At 50.1% G+C, this 22,357-nt stretch overlaps 2 long non-coding RNA genes across 2 annotated transcripts; both read left to right on the top strand.

Annotated features, from left to right (window-relative positions):
* The first annotated feature begins 5,614 nt into the window (after window positions 1-5,614).
* On the top strand, window positions 5,615-11,834 carry LOC147650479 (uncharacterized). Its single transcript, XR_015276237.1, has 5 exons — window positions 5,615-6,319; window positions 6,414-6,647; window positions 6,939-9,465; window positions 9,560-9,793; window positions 10,085-11,834. It is a non-coding gene; the product is annotated as an uncharacterized LOC147650479 (long non-coding RNA).
* Window positions 11,835-12,295: 461 nt separating this feature from the next.
* On the top strand, window positions 12,296-19,732 carry LOC147650478 (uncharacterized). The gene is made up of 7 exons (XR_015276230.1): window positions 12,296-12,612; window positions 12,707-12,940; window positions 13,232-15,755; window positions 15,850-16,083; window positions 16,375-18,899; window positions 18,994-19,227; window positions 19,519-19,732. It is a non-coding gene; the product is annotated as an uncharacterized LOC147650478 (long non-coding RNA).
* The last annotated feature ends 2,625 nt before the right edge of the window (window positions 19,733-22,357 follow it).

Below are 22,357 nucleotides of genomic sequence, written 5' to 3'. Positions count from 1 at the left end.
CAGGATGTCTGCATTTGTTCCAAAAGAGGTATGGTACTATTCCACGGAGGCGGACACCCCGCAGCTGCCTGGCTGGGCTGGAGCTCTGTGGGACAGGCTGGGAAATTTTGCTTCCTCTGCAGGCTGGCACAGACGGAGAGGAGGAGACGGACGTCGATACACAGACTGATAGAGAAGAAGCCATGGAAGTGGACGGAGAGGATACTGGAGAGGAAGAGATGGATGTGGATATGTACGAGACAGAGGAAGAGATGGAGGTGGAAATGAAAGATTCTATTGAAGAGATGGATATTGATCTAAAAGACAAGGAGGAAGACATGGTCTTGGGATGAAGACCGATGCCAGCAGCAGAACAGGCAGGTGCTCCCCACAGGCAGAGTGGGGCCCCTGCTGCCAGCCTGGGGCCGGGCTGGGCACTTCTTGCTCAGGGACACGCTAGCCCATGCACTGGATTCTGCTGGCCATCCCTGGCCTGGCCTGGGCTTGCTGTGGGCCACACAAGTCCTGTTCCAGTGCCTGGGCCACAGCCCCCAGCCAGGCTCCCTTCTGGCAGCAGAGTCCCACTGGGCCAGTGTCCCAGCCCGGCAGCACATGGAACACCCTTCCGTGCCTGACTGCACTGACCGTGCTACTTGTTTTTCTTCCAGGACTTAGGGACATCACAGACACAGATGCCACCCTGCTGTACATACGTTTTACAGTTGTTGTGTTCAGGATAGAGGTTTTAGAGTTTGTTTAAGTTGTCTGTAAATACGTTTCATAGAGTTTTGTTAGAGCTGTTCTCAGGTAAATAGGTTCTATAGTTTGTTGTTGTTGTTGTTGTTGTTATTGTTGTTGTTACCAATATTCTTACAGTGTAAATATGTGGTGTAGTTCATTCTTGTTCCTTTTCTTCTACAGATAAACAGTCTTTGATTTTCACACCCCAGTTCTCTTTGCATTTTCTTCGGGCACATTTGCAAAGCTGTGGGTTGTTTCGGGAACAATGTTTGCAGGACTCTAAAAAGAGTATCAAAACCGCGCTGCCACACTCTCAGCTGCTGCTGCTGCCCCAAAAAGCACTGGCTGGCTTTGCTCACACAATCACAGTTGTGGTGGCATTTCTACCACACCACAGGACAGCGATGTTTTCCCTCTTCTCCTGGAAATACCTACAGCACTTGTGGGTAGCAAGGCAAACATGAGCCTCTTTTAGTGGCCCTTGAAACTGGACATGTGAAATGAGGTACACAAAGCCACAGGCCAGCTGAACCTGGCATCTCTGAATGGGTCTTTACATTCTTCCCAGGAAGATGAATGGCAATCACTATTTTGGCAGGGAGGAAAGTGCATCAGCTAGCAATTTGCTGTAGAAAATGTGCTTTCTGCTCCTCTCACAGCCAAAACTCCTACCCATTTCTTGGAAGTCCTTCTTAGATAAGGACCGTGTTCAACTGAGTGACAGTGAAGCCAAATGGCAATGCCGCAATCAATTGTCCTGTACACAATCTCCTTCATCCACGTGGAAGGTTACCCACGGGCACACAAGAGGACGGAAGAAACCCAAATGCATCGTTGGACATAATAAAGTCAGACGTGTTGAGGGATGAAGAAATCTTGCAGAGATATGGAAAGCTGCCCTGAAAACCCAGTTCGGGGAGAGCCTGAGCTCTTTTGTGCTTCTAGGCCTGAAGATGCTCAGCACCTTTCCCAGAGGCTCAGCAGGCAGTAGGATTGTGCCTGAATCTGGCTCTGGAAATGCCAGTGCCTCAACTGAGAGCTGTGGCAATGATTTCCATTGCATGGAGAGGGGCCACAGTCCTGCAAGAGTCTTTCAGCAGAGCAAACAGCAGCCTGGAGGGTGGGCAATCTGTACCACTGCATGCTCATCCTTCACCACAATGCAGAGCTGCCATGGATCACTTTTTCCATTTCTCCTGTTGGATATGTTTTGGAGAAGTTGTTCTAGGTGGCTTTGGATGGTGATCCAAGTAGGAAGCAGCCATTCGCCTGCTGTGATATCCTTACAACTAGTCCTAACTTCTCATTGCCTTTGGTTTGATTGGGGGTGTTTTATCTGTTTGTTTGATTGGTTTCTTTGGGTTGGTTTCTTTGTGTTTTTCTCTGTTTTGCTTGGAGTTTCTTTTCCTTTTTTAGAAATGACTGGTGAAGTTGGCACAAGCAAACTCCAGAAAACGTAAAGCAGGCTTGACTTTCCAGAAATTGCTTTTGGCTGGCTTTAGCTGCATTCCCCAGGATCACGATCAGCAGTAGATATTTGCAGGTTTTGCTCTGCATCCTCAGCCTGCCCAGGTGTTGTTCAGTGTTTCAGCAATGGAGAAGACGATGGATATTTTGCTAAACCTCCTTTCAAACAACAAAACTTGGGTTAGCACGACAGAAAAGAAGAAAAGAAAATCCTCGCCAGTTAGAACAGATCCAGAGTCCCACCATTTCCCCCTCCACTTCTCTTTCTTTTCTACATTTAGAGGTAAAGCTTCCATCTCCAAAAGCTTCCATCTCTCACTTCCTGATGTAGCCATTTGCTACCCTTTAGCCTTGACTGCCACGCATCGGACTGCTGTCCGTGTGGGGCTGGGGATGCTCAGCCTAGAAAGAGAAGGGGGCTGGCGAGGCCTCCCTGCAGCTCTAGGAAAGATGGGCACAGAGAGGAGAAGCCTTTCAACTGCAGGAGTGAGCTTAAAGTTGGATCTAATGAAGCTGCTCTTTTCCACTCCGGCTGCTGGGCCACTGGCCCAGGCTGTGCACAGAGGCTGGGGATGCTCCATCCTTGGCAACATCCAAGGCCAGCTGGGAGCGGGGCTCTGAGCAACCTATTCTAGGGGAAGATCGCTCCGCTTGGAACAAGATGGTCTTTAGGGTCCCTTCCAAGCCCAAGCACCCAGGGATTCCATCATTCATTCTACGGTCTCCGTTGTCCACTTCAGCCTGGGCCTGAACTCCTGGCGGTGATGTCACAGTGCACGCTCCAGCTAGAACTTCCAGCATCCAGCAACGGCCACAACACAACCCTTGGCTCCTTGTGCCAGCAGGCTCTTCATTCACCCTGCTCCAAGCCTACCCCTGTCACCTTGTTGCCACCTGCTCCCTGATTCCCCCAGCAGTCCCCAAAGCTCCCCATCGCTTGGATTTTGCTCTCCATCCCTGCAGGATGTCTGCATTTGTTCCAAAAGAGGTATGGTACTATTCCACGGAGGCGGACACCCCGCAGCTGCCTGGCTGGGCTGGAGCTCTGTGGGACAGGCTGGGAAATTTTGCTACCTCTGCAGGCTGGCACAGACCGAGAGGAGGAGACGGACGTCGATACACAGACTGATAGAGAAGAAGCCATGGAAGTGGACGGAGAGGATACTGGAGAGGAAGAGATGGATGTGGATATGTACGAGACAGAGGAAGAGATGGAGGTGGAAACGAAAGATTCTATTGAAGAGATGGATATTGATCTAAAAGACAAGGAGGAAGACATGGTCTTGGGATGAAGACCGATGCCAGCAGCAGAACAGGCAGGTGCTCCCCACAGGCAGAGTGGGGCCCCTGCTGCCAGCCTGGGGCCGGGCTGGGCACTTCTTGCTCAGGGACACGCTAGCCCATGCACTGGATTCTGCTGGCCATCCCTGGCCTGGCCTGGGCTTGCTGTGGGCCACACAAGTCCTGTTCCAGTGCCTGTGCCACAGCCCCCAGCCAGGCTCCCTTCTGGCAGCAGAGTCCCACTGGGCCAGTGTCCCAGCCCGGCAGCACATGGAACACCCTTCCGTGCCTGACTGCACTGACCGTGCTACTTGTTTTTCTTCCAGGACTTAGGGACATCACAGACACAGATGCCACCCTGCTGAACATACGTTTTACAGTTGTTGTGTTCAGGATAGAGGTTTTAGAGTTTGTTTAAGTTGTCTGTAAATACGTTTCATAGAGTTTTGTTAGAGCTGTTCTCAGGTAAATAGGTTCTATAGTTTGTTGTTGTTGTTGTTGTTGTTGTTGTTGTTACCAATATTCTTACAGTGTAAATATGTGGTGTAGTTCATTCTTGTTCCTTTTCTTCTACAGATAAACAGTCTTTGATTTTCACACCCCAGTTCTCTTTGCATTTTCTTCGGGCACATTTGCAAAGCTGTGGGTTGTTTCGGGAACAATGTTTGCAGGACTCTAAAAAGAGTATCAAAACCGCTCTGCCACACTCTCAGCTGCTGCTGCTGCCCCAAAAAGCACTGGCTGGCTTTGCTCACACAATCACAGTTGTGGTGGCATTTCTACCACACCACAGGACAGCGATGTTTTCCCTCTTCTCCTGGAAATACCTACAGCACTTGTGGGTAGCAAGGCAAACATGAGCCTCTTTTAGTGGCCCTTGAAATTGGACCTGTGAAATGAGGCACACAAAGCCACAGGCCAGCTGAACCTGGCATCTCTGAATGGGTCTTTGCATTCTTCCCAGGAAGATGAATGGCAATCACTATTTTGGCAGGGAGGAAAGTGCATCAGCTAGCAATTTGCTGTAGAAAATGTGCTTTCTGCTCCTCTCACAGCCAAAACTCCTACCCATTTCTTGGAAGTCCTTCTTAGATAAGGACCGTGTTCAACTGAGTGACAGTGAAGCCAAATGGCAATGCCGCAATCAATTGTCCTGTACACAATCTCCTTCATCCACGTGGAAGGTTACCCACGGGCACACAAGAGGACGGAAGAAACCCAAATGCATCGTTGGACATAATAAAGTCAGACGTGTTGAGGGATGAAGAAATCTTGTAGAGATATGGAAAGCTGCCCTGAAAACCCAGTTCGGGGTGAGCCTGAGCTCTTTTGTGCTTCTAGGCCTGAAGATGCTCAGCACCTTTCCCAGATGCTCAGCAGGCAGTAGGATTGTGCCTGAATCTGGCTCTGGAAATGCCAGTGCCTCAACTGAGAGCTGTGGCAATGATTTCCATTGCATGGAGAGGGGCCACAGTCCTGCAAGAGTCTTTCAGCAGAGCAAACAGCAGCCTGGAGGGTGGGCAATCTGTACCACTGCATGCTCATCATTCACCACAATGCAGAGCTGCCATGGATCACTTTTTCCATTTCTCCTGTTGGATATGTTTTGGAGAAGTTGTTCTAGGTGGCTTTGGATGGTGATCCAAGTAGGAAGCAGCCATTCGCCTGCTGTGATATCCTTACAACTAGTCCTAACTTCTCATTGCCTTTGGTTTGATTGGGGGTGTTTTATCTGTTTGTTTGATTGGTTTCTTTGGGTTGGTTTCTTTGTGTTTTTCTCTGTTTTGCTTGGAGTTTCTTTTCCTTTTTTAGAAATGACTGGTGAAGTTGGCACAAGCAAACTCCAGAAAACGTAAAGCAGGCTTGACTTTCCAGAAATTGCTTTTGGCTGGCTTTAGCTGCATTCCCCAGGATCACGATCAGCAGTAGATATTTGCAGGTTTTGCTCTGCATCCTCAGCCTGCCCAGGTGTTGTTCAGTGTTTCAGCAATGGAGAAGACGATGGATATTTTGCTAAACCTCCTTTCAAACAACAAAACTTGGGTTAGCACGACAGAAAAGAAGAAAAGAAAATCCTCGCCAGTTAGAACAGATCCAGAGTCCCACCATTTCCCCCTCCACTTTTCTTTCTTTTCTACATTTAGAGGTAAAGCTTCCATCTCCAAAAGCTTCCATCTCTCACTTCCTGATGTAGCCATTTGCTACCCTTTAGCCTTGACTGCCACGCATCGGACTGCTGTCCGTGTGGGGCTGGGGATGCTCAGCCTGGAAAGAGAAGGGGGCTGGCGAGGCCTCCCTGCAGCTCTAGGAAAGATGGGCACAGAGAGGAGAAGCCTTTCAACTGCAGGAGTGAGCTTGAAGTTGGATCTAATGACGCTGCTCTTTTCCACTCCGGCTGCTGGGGCACTGGCCCAGGCTGTGCACAGAGGCTGGGGATGCTCCATCCTTGGCAACATCCAAGGCCAGCTGGGAGCGGGGCTCTGAGCAACCTGTTCTAGGGGAAGATCGCTCCGCTTGGAACAAGATGGTCTTTAGGGTCCCTTCCAAGCCCAAGCCCCCAGGGATTCCATCATTCATTCTACGGTCTCCGTTGTCCACTTCAGCCTGGGCCTGAACTCCTGGTGGTGATGTCACAGTGCACGCTCCAGCTAGAACTTCCAGCATCCAGCAACGGCCACAACACAACCCTTGGCTCCTTGTGCCAGCAGGCTCTTCATTCACCCTGCTCCAAGCCTACCCCTGTCACCTTGTTGCCACCTGCTCCCTGATTCCCCCAGCAGTCCCCAAAGCTCCCCATCGCTTGGATTTTGCTCTCCATCCCTGCAGGATGTCTGCATTTGTTCCAAAAGAGGTATGGTACTATTCCACGGAGGCGGACACCCCGCAGCTGCCTGGCTGGGCTGGAGCTCTGTGGGACAGGCTGGGAAATTTTGCTACCTCTGCAGGCTGGCACAGACGGAGAGGAGGAGACGGACGTCGATACACAGACTGATAGAGAAGAAGCCATGGAAGTGGACGGAGAGGATACTGGAGAGGAAGAGATGGATGTGGATATGTACGAGACAGAGGAAGAGATGGAGGTGGAAATGAAAGATTCTATTGAAGAGATGGATATTGATCTAAAAGACAAGGAGGAAGACATGGTCTTGGGATGAAGACCGATGCCAGCAGCAGAACAGGCAGGTGCTCCCCACAGGCAGAGTGGGGCCCCTGCTGCCAGCCTGGGGCCGGGCTGGGCACTTCTTGCTCAGGGACACGCTAGCCCATGCACTGGATTCTGCTGGCCATCCCTGGCCTGGCCTGGGCTTGCTGTGGGCCACACAAGTCCTGTTCCAGTGCCTGGGCCACAGCCCCCAGCCAGGCTCCCTTCTGGCAGCAGAGTCCCACTGGGCCAGTGTCCCAGCCCGGCAGCACATGGAACACCCTTCCGTGCCTGACTGCACTGACCGTGCTACTTGTTTTTCTTCCAGGACTTAGGGACATCACAGACACAGATGCCACCCTGCTGTACATACGTTTTACAGTTGTTGTGTTCAGGATAGAGGTTTTAGAGTTTGTTTAAGTTGTCTGTAAATACGTTTCATAGAGTTTTGTTAGAGCTGTTCTCAGGTAAATAGGTTCTATAGTTTGTTGTTGTTGTTGTTGTTGTTATTGTTGTTGTTACCAATATTCTTACAGTGTAAATATGTGGTGTAGTTCATTCTTGTTCCTTTTCTTCTACAGATAAACAGTCTTTGATTTTCACACCCCAGTTCTCTTTGCATTTTCTTCGGGCACATTTGCAAAGCTGTGGGTTGTTTCGGGAACAATGTTTGCAGGACTCTAAAAAGAGTATCAAAACCGCGCTGCCACACTCTCAGCTGCTGCTGCTGCCCCAAAAAGCACTGGCTGGCTTTGCTCACACAATCACAGTTGTGGTGGCATTTCTACCACACCACAGGACAGCGATGTTTTCCCTCTTCTCCTGGAAATACCTACAGCACTTGTGGGTAGCAAGGCAAACATGAGCCTCTTTTAGTGGCCCTTGAAACTGGACATGTGAAATGAGGTACACAAAGCCACAGGCCAGCTGAACCTGGCATCTCTGAATGGGTCTTTACATTCTTCCCAGGAAGATGAATGGCAATCACTATTTTGGCAGGGAGGAAAGTGCATCAGCTAGCAATTTGCTGTAGAAAATGTGCTTTCTGCTCCTCTCACAGCCAAAACTCCTACCCATTTCTTGGAAGTCCTTCTTAGATAAGGACCGTGTTCAACTGAGTGACAGTGAAGCCAAATGGCAATGCCGCAATCAATTGTCCTGTACACAATCTCCTTCATCCACGTGGAAGGTTACCCACGGGCACACAAGAGGACGGAAGAAACCCAAATGCATCGTTGGACATAATAAAGTCAGACGTGTTGAGGGATGAAGAAATCTTGCAGAGATATGGAAAGCTGCCCTGAAAACCCAGTTCGGGGAGAGCCTGAGCTCTTTTGTGCTTCTAGGCCTGAAGATGCTCAGCACCTTTCCCAGATGCTCAGCAGGCAGTAGGATTGTGCCTGAATCTGGCTCTGGAAATGCCAGTGCCTCAACTGAGAGCTGTGGCAATGATTTCCATTGCATGGAGAGGGGCCACAGTCCTGCAAGAGTCTTTCAGCAGAGCAAACAGCAGCCTGGAGGGTGGGCAATCTGTACCACTGCATGCTCATCATTCACCACAATGCAGAGCTGCCATGGATCACTTTTTCCATTTCTCCTGTTGGATATGTTTTGGAGAAGTTGTTCTAGGTGGCTTTGGATGGTGATCCAAGTAGGAAGCAGCCATTCGCCTGCTGTGATATCCTTACAACTAGTCCTAACTTCTCATTGCCTTTGGTTTGATTGGGGTGTTTTATCTGTTTGTTTGATTGGTTTCTTTGGGTTGGTTTCTTTGTGTTTTTCTCTCTTTTGCTTGGAGTTTCTTTTCCTTTTTTAGAAATGACTGGTGAAGTTGGCACAACCAAACTCCAGAAAACGTAAAGCAGGCTTGACTTTCCAGAAATTGCTTTTGGCTGGCTTTAGCTGCATTCCCCAGGATCACGATCAGCAGTAGATATTTGCAGGTTTTGCTCTGCATCCTCAGCCTGCCCAGGTGTTGTTCAGTGTTTCAGCAGTGGAGAAGACGATGGATATTTTGCTAAACCTCCTTTCAAACAACAAAACTTGGGTTAGCACGACAGAAAAGAAGAAAAGAAAATCCTCGCCAGTCAGAACAGATCCAGAGTCCCACCATTTCCCCCTCCACTTTTCTTTCTTTTCTACATTTAGAGGTAAAGCTTCCATCTCCAAAAGCTTCCATCTCTCACTTTCTGATGTAGCCATTTGCTACCCTTTAGCCTTGACTGCCACGCATCGGACTGCTGTCCGTGTGGGGCTGGGGATGCTCAGCCTGGAAAGAGAAGGGGGCTGGCGAGGCCTCCCTGCAGCTCTAGGAAAGATGGGCACAGAGAGGAGAAGCCTTTCAACTGCAGGAGTGAGCTTGAAGTTGGATCTAATGACGCTGCTCTTTTCCACTCCGGCTGCTGGGGCACTGGCCCAGGCTGTGCACAGAGGCTGGGGATGCTCCATCCTTGGCAACATCCAAGGCCAGCTGGGAGCGGGGCTCTGAGCAACCTGTTCTAGGGGAAGATCGCTCCGCTTGGAACAAGATGGTCTTTAGGGTCCCTTCCAAGCCCAAGCCCCCAGGGATTCCATCATTCATTCTACGGTCTCCGTTGTCCACTTCAGCCTGGGCCTGAACTCCTGGTGGTGATGTCACAGTGCACGCTCCAGCTAGAACTTCCAGCATCCAGCAACGGCCACAACACAACCCTTGGCTCCTTGTGCCAGCAGGCTCTTCATTCACCCTGCTCCAAGCCTACCCCTGTCACCTTGTTGCCACCTGCTCCCTGATTCCCCCAGCAGTCCCCAAAGCTCCCCATCGCTTGGATTTTGCTCTCCATCCCTGCAGGATGTCTGCATTTGTTCCAAAAGAGGTATGGTACTATTCCACGGAGGCGGACACCCCGCAGCTGCCTGGCTGGGCTGGAGCTCTGTGGGACAGGCTGGGAAATTTTGCTTCCTCTGCAGGCTGGCACAGACGGAGAGGAGGAGACGGACGTCGATACACAGACTGATAGAGAAGAAGCCATGGAAGTGGACGGAGAGGATACTGGAGAGGAAGAGATGGATGTGGATATGTACGAGACAGAGGAAGAGATGGAGGTGGAAATGAAAGATTCTATTGAAGAGATGGATATTGATCTAAAAGACAAGGAGGAAGACATGGTCTTGGGATGAAGACCGATGCCAGCAGCAGAACAGGCAGGTGCTCCCCACAGGCAGAGTGGGGCCCCTGCTGCCAGCCTGGGGCCGGGCTGGGCACTTCTTGCTCAGGGACACGCTAGCCCATGCACTGGATTCTGCTGGCCATCCCTGGCCTGGCCTGGGCTTGCTGTGGGCCACACAAGTCCTGTTCCAGTGCCTGGGCCACAGCCCCCAGCCAGGCTCTTTTCTGGCAGCAGAGTCCCACTGGGCCAGTGTCCCAGCCCGGCAGCACATGGAACACCCTTCCGTGCCTGACTGCACTGACCGTGCTACTTGTTTTTCTTCCAGGACTTAGGGACATCACAGACACAGATGCCACCCTGCTGTACATACGTTTTACAGTTGTTGTGTTCAGGATAGAGGTTTTAGAGTTTGTTTAAGTTGTCTGTAAATACGTTTCATAGAGTTTTGTTAGAGCTGTTCTCAGGTAAATAGGTTCTATAGTTTGTTGTTGTTGTTGTTGTTGTTATTGTTGTTGTTACCAATATTCTTACAGTGTAAATATGTGGTGTAGTTCATTCTTGTTCCTTTTCTTCTACAGATAAACAGTCTTTGATTTTCACACCCCAGTTCTCTTTGCATTTTCTTCGGGCACATTTGCAAAGCTGTGGGTTGTTTCGGGAACAATGTTTGCAGGACTCTAAAAAGAGTATCAAAACCGCGCTGCCACACTCTCAGCTGCTGCTGCTGCCCCAAAAAGCACTGGCTGGCTTTGCTCACACAATCACAGTTGTGGTGGCATTTCTACCACACCACAGGACAGCGATGTTTTCCCTCTTCTCCTGGAAATACCTACAGCACTTGTGGGTAGCAAGGCAAACATGAGCCTCTTTTAGTGGCCCTTGAAACTGGACATGTGAAATGAGGTACACAAAGCCACAGGCCAGCTGAACCTGGCATCTCTGAATGGGTCTTTACATTCTTCCCAGGAAGATGAATGGCAATCACTATTTTGGCAGGGAGGAAAGTGCATCAGCTAGCAATTTGCTGTAGAAAATGTGCTTTCTGCTCCTCTCACAGCCAAAACTCCTACCCATTTCTTGGAAGTCCTTCTTAGATAAGGACCGTGTTCAACTGAGTGACAGTGAAGCCAAATGGCAATGCCGCAATCAATTGTCCTGTACACAATCTCCTTCATCCACGTGGAAGGTTACCCACGGGCACACAAGAGGACGGAAGAAACCCAAATGCATCGTTGGACATAATAAAGTCAGACGTGTTGAGGGATGAAGAAATCTTGCAGAGATATGGAAAGCTGCCCTGAAAACCCAGTTCGGGGAGAGCCTGAGCTCTTTTGTGCTTCTAGGCCTGAAGATGCTCAGCACCTTTCCCAGAGGCTCAGCAGGCAGTAGGATTGTGCCTGAATCTGGCTCTGGAAATGCCAGTGCCTCAACTGAGAGCTGTGGCAATGATTTCCATTGCATGGAGAGGGGCCACAGTCCTGCAAGAGTCTTTCAGCAGAGCAAACAGCAGCCTGGAGGGTGGGCAATCTGTACCACTGCATGCTCATCCTTCACCACAATGCAGAGCTGCCATGGATCACTTTTTCCATTTCTCCTGTTGGATATGTTTTGGAGAAGTTGTTCTAGGTGGCTTTGGATGGTGATCCAAGTAGGAAGTAGCCATTCGCCTGCTGTGATATCCTTACAACTAGTCCTAACTTCTCATTGCCTTTGGTTTGATTGGGGGTGTTTTATCTGTTTGTTTGATTGGTTTCTTTGGGTTGGTTTCTTTGTGTTTTTCTCTGTTTTGCTTGGAGTTTCTTTTCCTTTTTTAGAAATGACTGGTGAAGTTGGCACAAGCAAACTCCAGAAAACGTAAAGCAGGCTTGACTTTCCAGAAATTGCTTTTGGCTGGCTTTAGCTGCATTCCCCAGGATCACGATCAGCAGTAGATATTTGCAGGTTTTGCTCTGCATCCTCAGCCTGCCCAGGTGTTGTTCAGTGTTTCAGCAATGGAGAAGACGATGGATATTTTGCTAAACCTCCTTTCAAACAACAAAACTTGGGTTAGCACGACAGAAAAGAAGAAAAGAAAATCCTCGCCAGTTAGAACAGATCCAGAGTCCCACCATTTCCCCCTCCACTTCTCTTTCTTTTCTACATTTAGAGGTAAAGCTTCCATCTCCAAAAGCTTCCATCTCTCACTTCCTGATGTAGCCATTTGCTACCCTTTAGCCTTGACTGCCACGCATCGGACTGCTGTCCGTGTGGGGCTGGGGATGCTCAGCCTAGAAAGAGAAGGGGGCTGGCGAGGCCTCCCTGCAGCTCTAGGAAAGATGGGCACAGAGAGGAGAAGCCTTTCAACTGCAGGAGTGAGCTTGAAGTTGGATCTAATGAAGCTGCTCTTTTCCACTCCGGCTGCTGGGCCACTGGCCCAGGCTGTGCACAGAGGCTGGGGATGCTCCATCCTTGGCAACATCCAAGGCCAGCTGGGAGCGGGGCTCTGAGCAACCTATTCTAGGGGAAGATCGCTCCGCTTGGAACAAGATGGTCTTTAGGGTCCCTTCCAAGCCCAAGCACCCAGGGATTCCATCATTCATTCTACGGTCTCCGTTGTCCACTTCAGCCTGGGCCTGAACTCCTGGCGGTGATGTCACAGTGCACGCTCCAGCTAGAACTTCCAGCATCCAGCAACGGCCACAACACAACCCTTGGCTCCTTGTGCCAGCACGCTCTTCATTCACCCTGCTCTAAGCCTACCCCTGTCACCTTGTTGCCACCTGCTCCCTGATTCCCCCAGCAGTCCCCAAAGCTCCCCATCGCTTGGATTTTGCTCTCCATCCCTGCAGGATGTCTGCATTTGTTCCAAAAGAGGTATGGTACTATTCCACGGAGGCGGACACCCCGCAGCTGCCTGGCTGGGCTGGAGCTCTGTGGGACAGGCTGGGAAATTTTGCTACCTCTGCAGGCTGGCACAGACCGAGAGGAGGAGACGGACGTCGATACACAGACTGATAGAGAAGAAGCCATGGAAGTGGACGGAGAGGATACTGGAGAGGAAGAGATGGATGTGGATATGTACGAGACAGAGGAAGAGATGGAGGTGGAAACGAAAGATTATATTGAAGAGATGGATATTGATCTAAAAGACAAGGAGGAAGACATGGTCTTGGGATGAAGACCGATGCCAGCAGCAGAACAGGCAGGTGCTCCCCACAGGCAGAGTGGGGCCCCTGCTGCCAGCCTGGGGCCGGGCTGGGCACTTCTTGCTCAGGGACACGCTAGCCCATGCACTGGATTCTGCTGGCCATCCCTGGCCTGGCCTGGGCTTGCTGTGGGCCACACAAGTCCTGTTCCAGTGCCTGGGCCACAGCCCCCAGCCAGGCTCCCTTCTGGCAGCAGAGTCCCACTGGGCCAGTGTCCCAGCCCGGCAGCACATGGAACACCCTTCCGTGCCTGACTGCACTGACCGTGCTACTTGTTTTTCTTCCAGGACTTAGGGACATCACAGACACAGATGCCACCCTGCTGTACATACGTTTTACAGTTGTTGTGTTCAGGATAGAGGTTTTAGAGTTTGTTTAAGTTGTCTGTAAATACGTTTCATAGAGTTTTGTTAGAGCTGTTCTCAGGTAAATAGGTTCTATAGTTTGTTGTTGTTGTTGTTGTTGTTGTTGTTGTTACCAATATTCTTACAGTGTAAATATGTGGTGTAGTTCATTCTTGTTCCTTTTCTTCTACAGATAAACAGTCTTTGATTTTCACACCCCAGTTCTCTTTGCATTTTCTTCGGGCACATTTGCAAAGCTGTGGGTTGTTTCGGGAACAATGTTTGCAGGACTCTAAAAAGAGTATCAAAACCGCTCTGCCACACTCTCAGCTGCTGCTGCTGCCCCAAAAAGCACTGGCTGGCTTTGCTCACACAATCACAGTTGTGGTGGCATTTCTACCACACCACAGGACAGCGATGTTTTCCCTCTTCTCCTGGAAATACCTACAGCACTTGTGGGTAGCAAGGCAAACATGAGCCTCTTTTAGTGGCCCTTGAAACTGGACATGTGAAATGAGGTACACAAAGCCACAGGCCAGCTGAACCTGGCATCTCTGAATGGGTCTTTACATTCTTCCCAGGAAGATGAATGGCAATCACTATTTTGGCAGGGAGGAAAGTGCATCAGCTAGCAATTTGCTGTAGAAAATGTGCTTTCTGCTCCTCTCACAGCCAAAACTCCTACCCATTTCTTGGAAGTCCTTCTTAGATAAGGACCGTGTTCAACTGAGTGACAGTGAAGCCAAATGGCAATGCCGCAATCAATTGTCCTGTACACAATCTCCTTCATCCACGTGGAAGGTTACCCACGGGCACACAAGAGGACGGAAGAAACCCAAATGCATCGTTGGACATAATAAAGTCAGACGTGTTGAGGGATGAAGAAATCTTGCAGAGATATGGAAAGCTGCCCTGAAAACCCAGTTCGGGGAGAGCCTGAGCTCTTTTGTGCTTGTAGGCCTGAAGATGCTCAGCACCTTTCCCAGATGCTCAGCAGGCAGTAGGATTGTGCCTGAATCTGGCTCTGGAAATGCCAGTGCCTCAACTGAGAGCTGTGGCAATGATTTCCATTGCATGGAGAGGGGCCACAGTCCTGCAAGAGTCTTTCAGCAGAGCAAACAGCAGCCTGGAGGGTGGGCAATCTGTACCACTGCATGCTCATCCTTCACCACAATGCAGAGCTGCCATGGATCACTTTTTCCATTTGTCCTGTTGGATATGTTTTGGAGAAGTTGTTCTAGGTGGCTTTGGATGGTGATCCAAGTAGGAAGCAGCCATTCGCCTGCTGTGATATCCTTACAACTAGTCCTAACTTCTCATTGCCTTTGGTTTGATTGGGGGTGTTTTATCTGTTTGTTTGATTGGTTTCTTTGGGTTGGTTTCTTTGTGTTTTTCTCTGTTTTGCTTGGAGTTTCTTTTCCTTTTTTAGAAATGACTGGTGAAGTTGGCACAAGCAAACTCCAGAAAACGTAAAGCAGGCTTGACTTTCCAGAAATTGCTTTTGGCTGGCTTTAGCTGCATTCCCCAGGATCACGATCAGCAGTAGATATTTGCAGGTTTTGCTCTGCATCCTCAGCCTGCCCAGGTGTTGTTCAGTGTTTCAGCAATGGAGAAGACGATGGATATTTTGCTAAACCTCCTTTCAAACAACAAAACTTGGGTTAGCACGACAGAAAAGAAGAAAAGAAAATCCTCGCCAGTTAGAACAGATCCAGAGTCCCACCATTTCCCCCTCCACTTTTCTTTCTTTTCTACATTTAGAGGTAAAGCTTCCATCTCCAAAAGCTTCCATCTCTCACTTCCTGATGTAGCCATTTGCTACCCTTTAGCCTTGACTGCCATGCATCGGACTGCTGTCGGTGTGGGGCTGGGGATGCTCAGCCTGGAAAGAGAAGGGGGCTGGCGAGGCCTCCCTGCAGCTCTAGGAAAGATGGGCACAGAGAGGAGAAGCCTTTCAACTGCAGGAGTGAGCTTGAAGTTGGATCTAATGAAGCTGCTCTTTTCCACTCCGGCTGCTGGGCCACTGGCCCAGGCTGTGCACAGAGGCTGGGGATGCTCCATCCTTGGCAACATCCAAGGCCAGCTGGAGCGGGGCTCTGAGCAACCTCTTCTGGGCGAAGATCGCTCCGCTTGGAACAAGATGGTCTTTAGGGTCCCTTCCAAGCCCAAGCACCCAGGGATTCCATCATTCATTCTACGGTCTCCGTTGTCCACTTCAGCCTGGGCCTGAACTCCTGGCGGTGATGTCACAGTGCACGCTCCAGCTAGAACTTCCAGCATCCAGCAACGGCCACAACACAACCCTTGGCTCCTTGTGCCAGCACGCTCTTCATTCACCCTGCTCCAAGCCTACCCCTGTCACCTTGTTGCCACCTGCTCCCTGATTCCCCCAGCAGTCCCCAAAGCTCCCCATCGCTTGGATTTTGCTCTCCATCCCTGCAGGATGTCTGCATTTGTTCCAAAAGAGGTATGGTACTATTCCACGGAGGCGGACACCCCGCAGCTGCCTGGCTGGGCTGGAGCTCTGTGGGACAGGCTGGGAAATTTTGCTACCTCTGCAGGCTGGCACAGACGGAGAGGAGGAGACGGACGTCGATACACAGACTGATAGAGAAGAAGCCATGGAAGTGGACGGAGAGGATACTGGAGAGGAAGAGATGGATGTGGATATGTACGAGACAGAGGAAGAGATGGAGGTGGAAACGAAAGATTATATTGAAGAGATGGATATTGATCTAAAAGACAAGGAGGAAGACATGGTCTTGGGATGAAGACCGATGCCAGCAGCAGAACAGGCAGGTGCTCCCCACAGGCAGAGTGGGGCCCCTGCTGCCAGCCTGGGGCCGGGCTGGGCACTTCTTGCTCAGGGACACGCTAGCCCATGCACTGGATTCTGCTGGCTATCCCTGGCCTGGCCTGGGCTTGCTGTGGGCCACACAAGTCCTGTTCCAGTGCCTGGGCCACAGCCCCCAGCCAGGCTCCCTTCTGGCAGCAGAGTCCCACTGGGCCAGTGTCCCAGCCCGGCAGCACATGGAACACCCTTCCGTGCCTGACTGCACTGACCGTGCTACTTGTTTTTCTTCCAGGACTTAGGGACATCACAGACACAGATGCCACCCTGCTGTACATACGTTTTACAGTTGTTGTGTTCAGGATAGAGGTTTTAGAGTTTGTTTAAGTTGTCTGTAAATACGTTTCATAGAGTTTTGTTAGAGCTGTTCTCAGGTAAATAGGTTCTATAGTTTGTTGTTGTTGTTGTTGTTGTTGTTGTTGTTACCAATATTCTTACAGTGTAAATATGTGGTGTAGTTCATTCTTGTTCCTTTTCTTCTACAGATAAACAGTCTTTGATTTTCACACCCCAGTTCTCTTTGCATTTTCTTCGGGCACATTTGCAAAGCTGTGGGTTGTTTCGGGAACAATGTTTGCAGGACTCTAAAAAGAGTATCAAAACCGCTCTGCCACACTCTCAGCTGCTGCTGCTGCCCCAAAAAGCACTGGCTGGCTTTGCTCACACAATCACAGTTGTGGTGGCATTTCTACCACACCACAGGACAGCGATGTTTTCCCTCTTCTCCTGGAAATACCTACAGCACTTGTGGGTAGCAAGGCAAACATGAGCCTCTTTTAGTGGCCCTTGAAACTGGACATGTGAAATGAGGTACACAAAGCCACAGGCCAGCTGAACCTGGCATCTCTGAATGGGTCTTTGCATTCTTCCCAGGAAGATGAATGGCAATCACTATTTTGGCAGGGAGGAAAGTGCATCAGCTAGCAATTTGCTGTAGAAAATGTGCTTTCTGCTCCTCTCACAGCCAAAACTCCTACCCATTTCTTGGAAGTCCTTCTTAGATAAGGACCGTGTTCAACTGAGTGACAGTGAAGCCAAATGGCAATGCCGCAATCAATTGTCCTGTACACAATCTCCTTCATCCACGTGGAAGGTTACCCACGGGCACACAAGAGGACGGAAGAAACCCAAATGCATCGTTGGACATAATAAAGTCAGACGTGTTGAGGGATGAAGAAATCTTGCAGAGATATGGAAAGCTGCCCTGAAAACCCAGTTCGGGGAGAGCCTGAGCTCTTTTGTGCTTCTAGGCCTGAAGATGCTCAGCACCTTTCCCAGATGCTCAGCAGGCAGTAGGATTGTGCCTGAATCTGGCTCTGGAAATGCCAGTGCCTCAACTGAGAGCTGTGGCAATGATTTCCATTGCATGGAGAGGGGCCACAGTCCTGCAAGAGTCTTTCAGCAGAGCAAACAGCAGCCTGGAGGGTGGGCAATCTGTACCACTGCATGCTCATCCTTCACCACAATGCAGAGCTGCCATGGATCACTTTTTCCATTTGTCCTGTTGGATATGTTTTGGAGAAGTTGTTCTAGGTGGCTTTGGATGGTGATCCAAGTAGGAAGCAGCCATTCGCCTGCTGTGATATCCTTACAACTAGTCCTAACTTCTCATTGCCTTTGGTTTGATTGGGGGTGTTTTATCTGTTTGTTTGATTGGTTTCTTTGGGTTGGTTTCTTTGTGTTTTTCTCTGTTTTGCTTGGAGTTTCTTTTCCTTTTTTAGAAATGACTGGTGAAGTTGGCACAAGCAAACTCCAGAAAACGTAAAGCAGGCTTGACTTTCCAGAAATTGCTTTTGGCTGGCTTTAGCTGCATTCCCCAGGATCACGATCAGCAGTAGATATTTGCAGGTTTTGCTCTGCATCCTCAGCCTGCCCAGGTGTTGTTCAGTGTTTCAGCAATGGAGAAGACGATGGATATTTTGCTAAACCTCCTTTCAAACAACAAAACTTGGGTTAGCACGACAGAAAAGAAGAAAAGAAAATCCTCGCCAGTTAGAACAGATCCAGAGTCCCACCATTTCCCCCTCCACTTTTCTTTCTTTTCTACATTTAGAGGTAAAGCTTCCATCTCCAAAAGCTTCCATCTCTCACTTCCTGATGTAGCCATTTGCTACCCTTTAGCCTTGACTGCCATGCATCGGACTGCTGTCCGTGTGGGGCTGGGGATGCTCAGCCTGGAAAGAGAAGGGGGCTGGCGAGGCCTCCCTGCAGCTCTAGGAAAGATGGGCACAGAGAGGAGAAGCCTTTCAACTGCAGGAGTGAGCTTGAAGTTGGATCTAATGACGCTGCTCTTTTCCACTCCGGCTGCTGGGGCACTGGCCCAGGCTGTGCACAGAGGCTGGGGATGCTCCATCCTTGGCAACATCCAAGGCCAGCTGGGAGCGGGGCTCTGAGCAACCTGTTCTAGGGGAAGATCGCTCCGCTTGGAACAAGATGGTCTTTAGGGTCCCTTCCAAGCCCAAGCACCCAGGGATTCCATCATTCATTCTACGGTCTCCGTTGTCCACTTCAGCCTGGGCCTGAACTCCTGGCGGTGATGTCACAGTGCACGCTCCAGCTAGAACTTCCAGCATCCAGCAACGGCCACAACACAACCCTTGGCTCCTTGTGCCAGCAGGCTCTTCATTCACCCTGCTCCAAGCCTACCCCTGTCACCTTGTTGCCACCTGCTCCCTGATTCCCCCAGCAGTCCCCAAAGCTCCCCATCGCTTGGATTTTGCTCTCCATCCCTGCAGGATGTCTGCATTTGTTCCAAAAGAGGTATGGTACTATTCCACGGAGGCGGACACCCCGCAGCTGCCTGGCTGGGCTGGAGCTCTGTGGGACAGGCTGGGAAATTTTGCTACCTCTGCAGGCTGGCACAGACCGAGAGGAGGAGACGGACGTCGATACACAGACTGATAGAGAAGAAGCCATGGAAGTGGACGGAGAGGATACTGGAGAGGAAGAGATGGATGTGGATATGTACGAGACAGAGGAAGAGATGGAGGTGGAAACGAAAGATTATATTGAAGAGATGGATATTGATCTAAAAGACAAGGAGGAAGACATGGTCTTGGGATGAAGACCGATGCCAGCAGCAGAACAGGCAGGTGCTCCCCACAGGCAGAGTGGGGCCCCTGCTGCCATCCTGGGGCCGGGCTGGGCACTTCCTGCTCAGGGACACGCTAGCCCATGCACTGGATTCTGCTGGCCATCCCTGGCCTGGCCTGGGCTTGCTGTGGGCCACACAAGTCCTGTTCCAGTGCCTGGGCCACAGCCCCCAGCCAGGCTCCCTTCTGGCAGCAGAGTCCCACTGGGCCAGTGTCCCAGCCCGGCAGCACATGGAACACCCTTCCGTGCCTGACTGCACTGACCGTGCTACTTGTTTTTCTTCCAGGACTTAGGGACATCACAGACACAGATGCCACCCTGCTGTACATACGTTTTACAGTTGTTGTGTTCAGGATAGAGGTTTTAGAGTTTGTTTAAGTTGTCTGTAAATACGTTTCATAGAGTTTTGTTAGAGCTGTTCTCAGGTAAATAGGTTCTATAGTTTGTTGTTGTTGTTGTTGTTGTTATTGTTGTTGTTACCAATATTCTTACAGTGTAAATATGTGGTGTAGTTCATTCTTGTTCCTTTTCTTCTACAGATAAACAGTCTTTGATTTTCACACCCCAGTTCTCTTTGCATTTTCTTCGGGCACATTTGCAAAGCTGTGGGTTGTTTCGGGAACAATGTTTGCAGGACTCTAAAAAGAGTATCAAAACCGCTCTGCCACACTCTCAGCTGCTGCTGCTGCCCCAAAAAGCACTGGCTGGCTTTGCTCACACAATCACAGTTGTGGTGGCATTTCTACCACACCACAGGACAGCGATGTTTTCCCTCTTCTCCTGGAAATACCTACAGCACTTGTGGGTAGCAAGGCAAACATGAGCCTCTTTTAGTGGCCCTTGAAACTGGACATGTGAAATGAGGTACACAAAGCCACAGGCCAGCTGAACCTGGCATCTCTGAATGGGTCTTTACATTCTTCCCAGGAAGATGAATGGCAATCACTATTTTGGCAGGGAGGAAAGTGCATCAGCTAGCAATTTGCTGTAGAAAATGTGCTTTCTGCTCCTCTCACAGCCAAAACTCCTACCCATTTCTTGGAAGTCCTTCTTAGATAAGGACCGTGTTCAACTGAGTGACAGTGAAGCCAAATGGCAATGCCGCAATCAATTGTCCTGTACACAATCTCCTTCATCCACGTGGAAGGTTACCCACGGGCACACAAGAGGACGGAAGAAACCCAAATGCATCGTTGGACATAATAAAGTCAGACGTGTTGAGGGATGAAGAAATCTTGCAGAGATATGGAAAGCTGCCCTGAAAACCCAGTTCGGGGAGAGCCTGAGCTCTTTTGTGCTTCTAGGCCTGAAGATGCTCAGCACCTTTCCCAGATGCTCAGCAGGCAGTAGGATTGTGCCTGAATCTGGCTCTGGAAATGCCAGTGCCTCAACTGAGAGCTGTGGCAATGATTTCCATTGCATGGAGAGGGGCCACAGTCCTGCAAGAGTCTTTCAGCAGAGCAAACAGCAGCCTGGAGGGTGGGCAATCTGTACCACTGCATGCTCATCCTTCACCACAATGCAGAGCTGCCATGGATCACTTTTTCCATTTCTCCTGTTGGATATGTTTTGGAGAAGTTGTTCTAGGTGGCTTTGGATGGTGATCCAAGTAGGAAGCAGCCATTCGCCTGCTGTGATATCCTTACAACTAGTCCTAACTTCTCATTGCCTTTGGTTTGATTGGGGGTGTTTTATCTGTTTGTTTGATTGGTTTCTTTGGGTTGGTTTCTTTGTGTTTTTCTCTGTTTTGCTTGGAGTTTCTTTTCCTTTTTTAGAAATGACTGGTGAAGTTGGCACAAGCAAACTCCAGAAAACGTAAAGCAGGCTTGACTTTCCAGAAATTGCTTTTGGCTGGCTTTAGCTGCATTCCCCAGGATCACGATCAGCAGTAGATATTTGCAGGTTTTGCTCTGCATCCTCAGCCTGCCCAGGTGTTGTTCAGTGTTTCAGCAATGGAGAAGACGATGGATATTTTGCTAAACCTCCTTTCAAACAACAAAACTTGGGTTAGCACGACAGAAAAGAAGAAAAGAAAATCCTCGCCAGTTAGAACAGATCCAGAGTCCCACCATTTCCCCCTCCACTTTTCTTTCTTTTCTACATTTAGAGGTAAAGCTTCCATCTCCAAAAGCTTCCATCTCTCACTTCCTGATGTAGCCATTTGCTACCCTTTAGCCTTGACTGCCACGCATCGGACTGCTGTCCGTGTGGGGCTGGGGATGCTCAGCCTGGAAAGAGAAGGGGGCTGGCGAGGCCTCCCTGCAGCTCTAGGAAAGATGGGCACAGAGAGGAGAAGCCTTTCAACTGCAGGAGTGAGCTTGAAGTTGGATCTAATGACGCTGCTCTTTTCCACTCCGGCTGCTGGGGCACTGGCCCAGGCTGTGCACAGAGGCTGGGGATGCTCCATCCTTGGCAACATCCAAGGCCAGCTGGAGCGGGGCTCTGAGCAACCTGTTCTAGGGGAAGATCGCTCCGCTTGGAACAAGATGGTCTTTAGGGTCCCTTCCAAGCCCAAGCACCCAGGGATTCCATCATTCATTCTACGGTCTCCGTTGTCCACTTCAGCCTGGGCCTGAACTCCTGGCGGTGATGTCACAGTGCACGCTCCAGCTAGAACTTCCAGCATCCAGCAACGGCCACAACACAACCCTTGGCTCCTTGTGCCAGCACACTCTTCATTCACCCTGCTCCAAGCCTACCCCTGTCACCTTGTTGCCACCTGCTCCCTGATTCCCCCAGCAGTCCCCAAAGCTCCCCATCGCTTGGATTTTGCTCTCCATCCCTGCAGGATGTCTGCATTTGTTCCAAAAGAGGTATGGTACTATTCCACGGAGGCGGACACCCCGCAGCTGCCTGGCTGGGCTGGAGCTCTGTGGGACAGGCTGGGAAATTTTGCTACCTCTGCAGGCTGGCACAGACCGAGAGGAGGAGACGGACGTCGATACACAGACTGATAGAGAAGAAGCCATGGAAGTGGACGGAGAGGATACTGGAGAGGAAGAGATGGATGTGGATATGTACGAGACAGAGGAAGAGATGGAGGTGGAAACGAAAGATTATATTGAAGAGATGGATATTGATCTAAAAGACAAGGAGGAAGACATGGTCTTGGGATGAAGACCGAT

This window comes from Cyanistes caeruleus, chromosome 14 (assembly GCF_971803275.1).
Source record: "Cyanistes caeruleus chromosome 14, bCyaCae1.hap1.1, whole genome shotgun sequence".
Classification (NCBI taxonomy): Eukaryota; Metazoa; Chordata; class Aves; order Passeriformes; family Paridae; genus Cyanistes; species Cyanistes caeruleus.
This window is presented reverse-complemented; position numbering and strand designations above follow the sequence as displayed.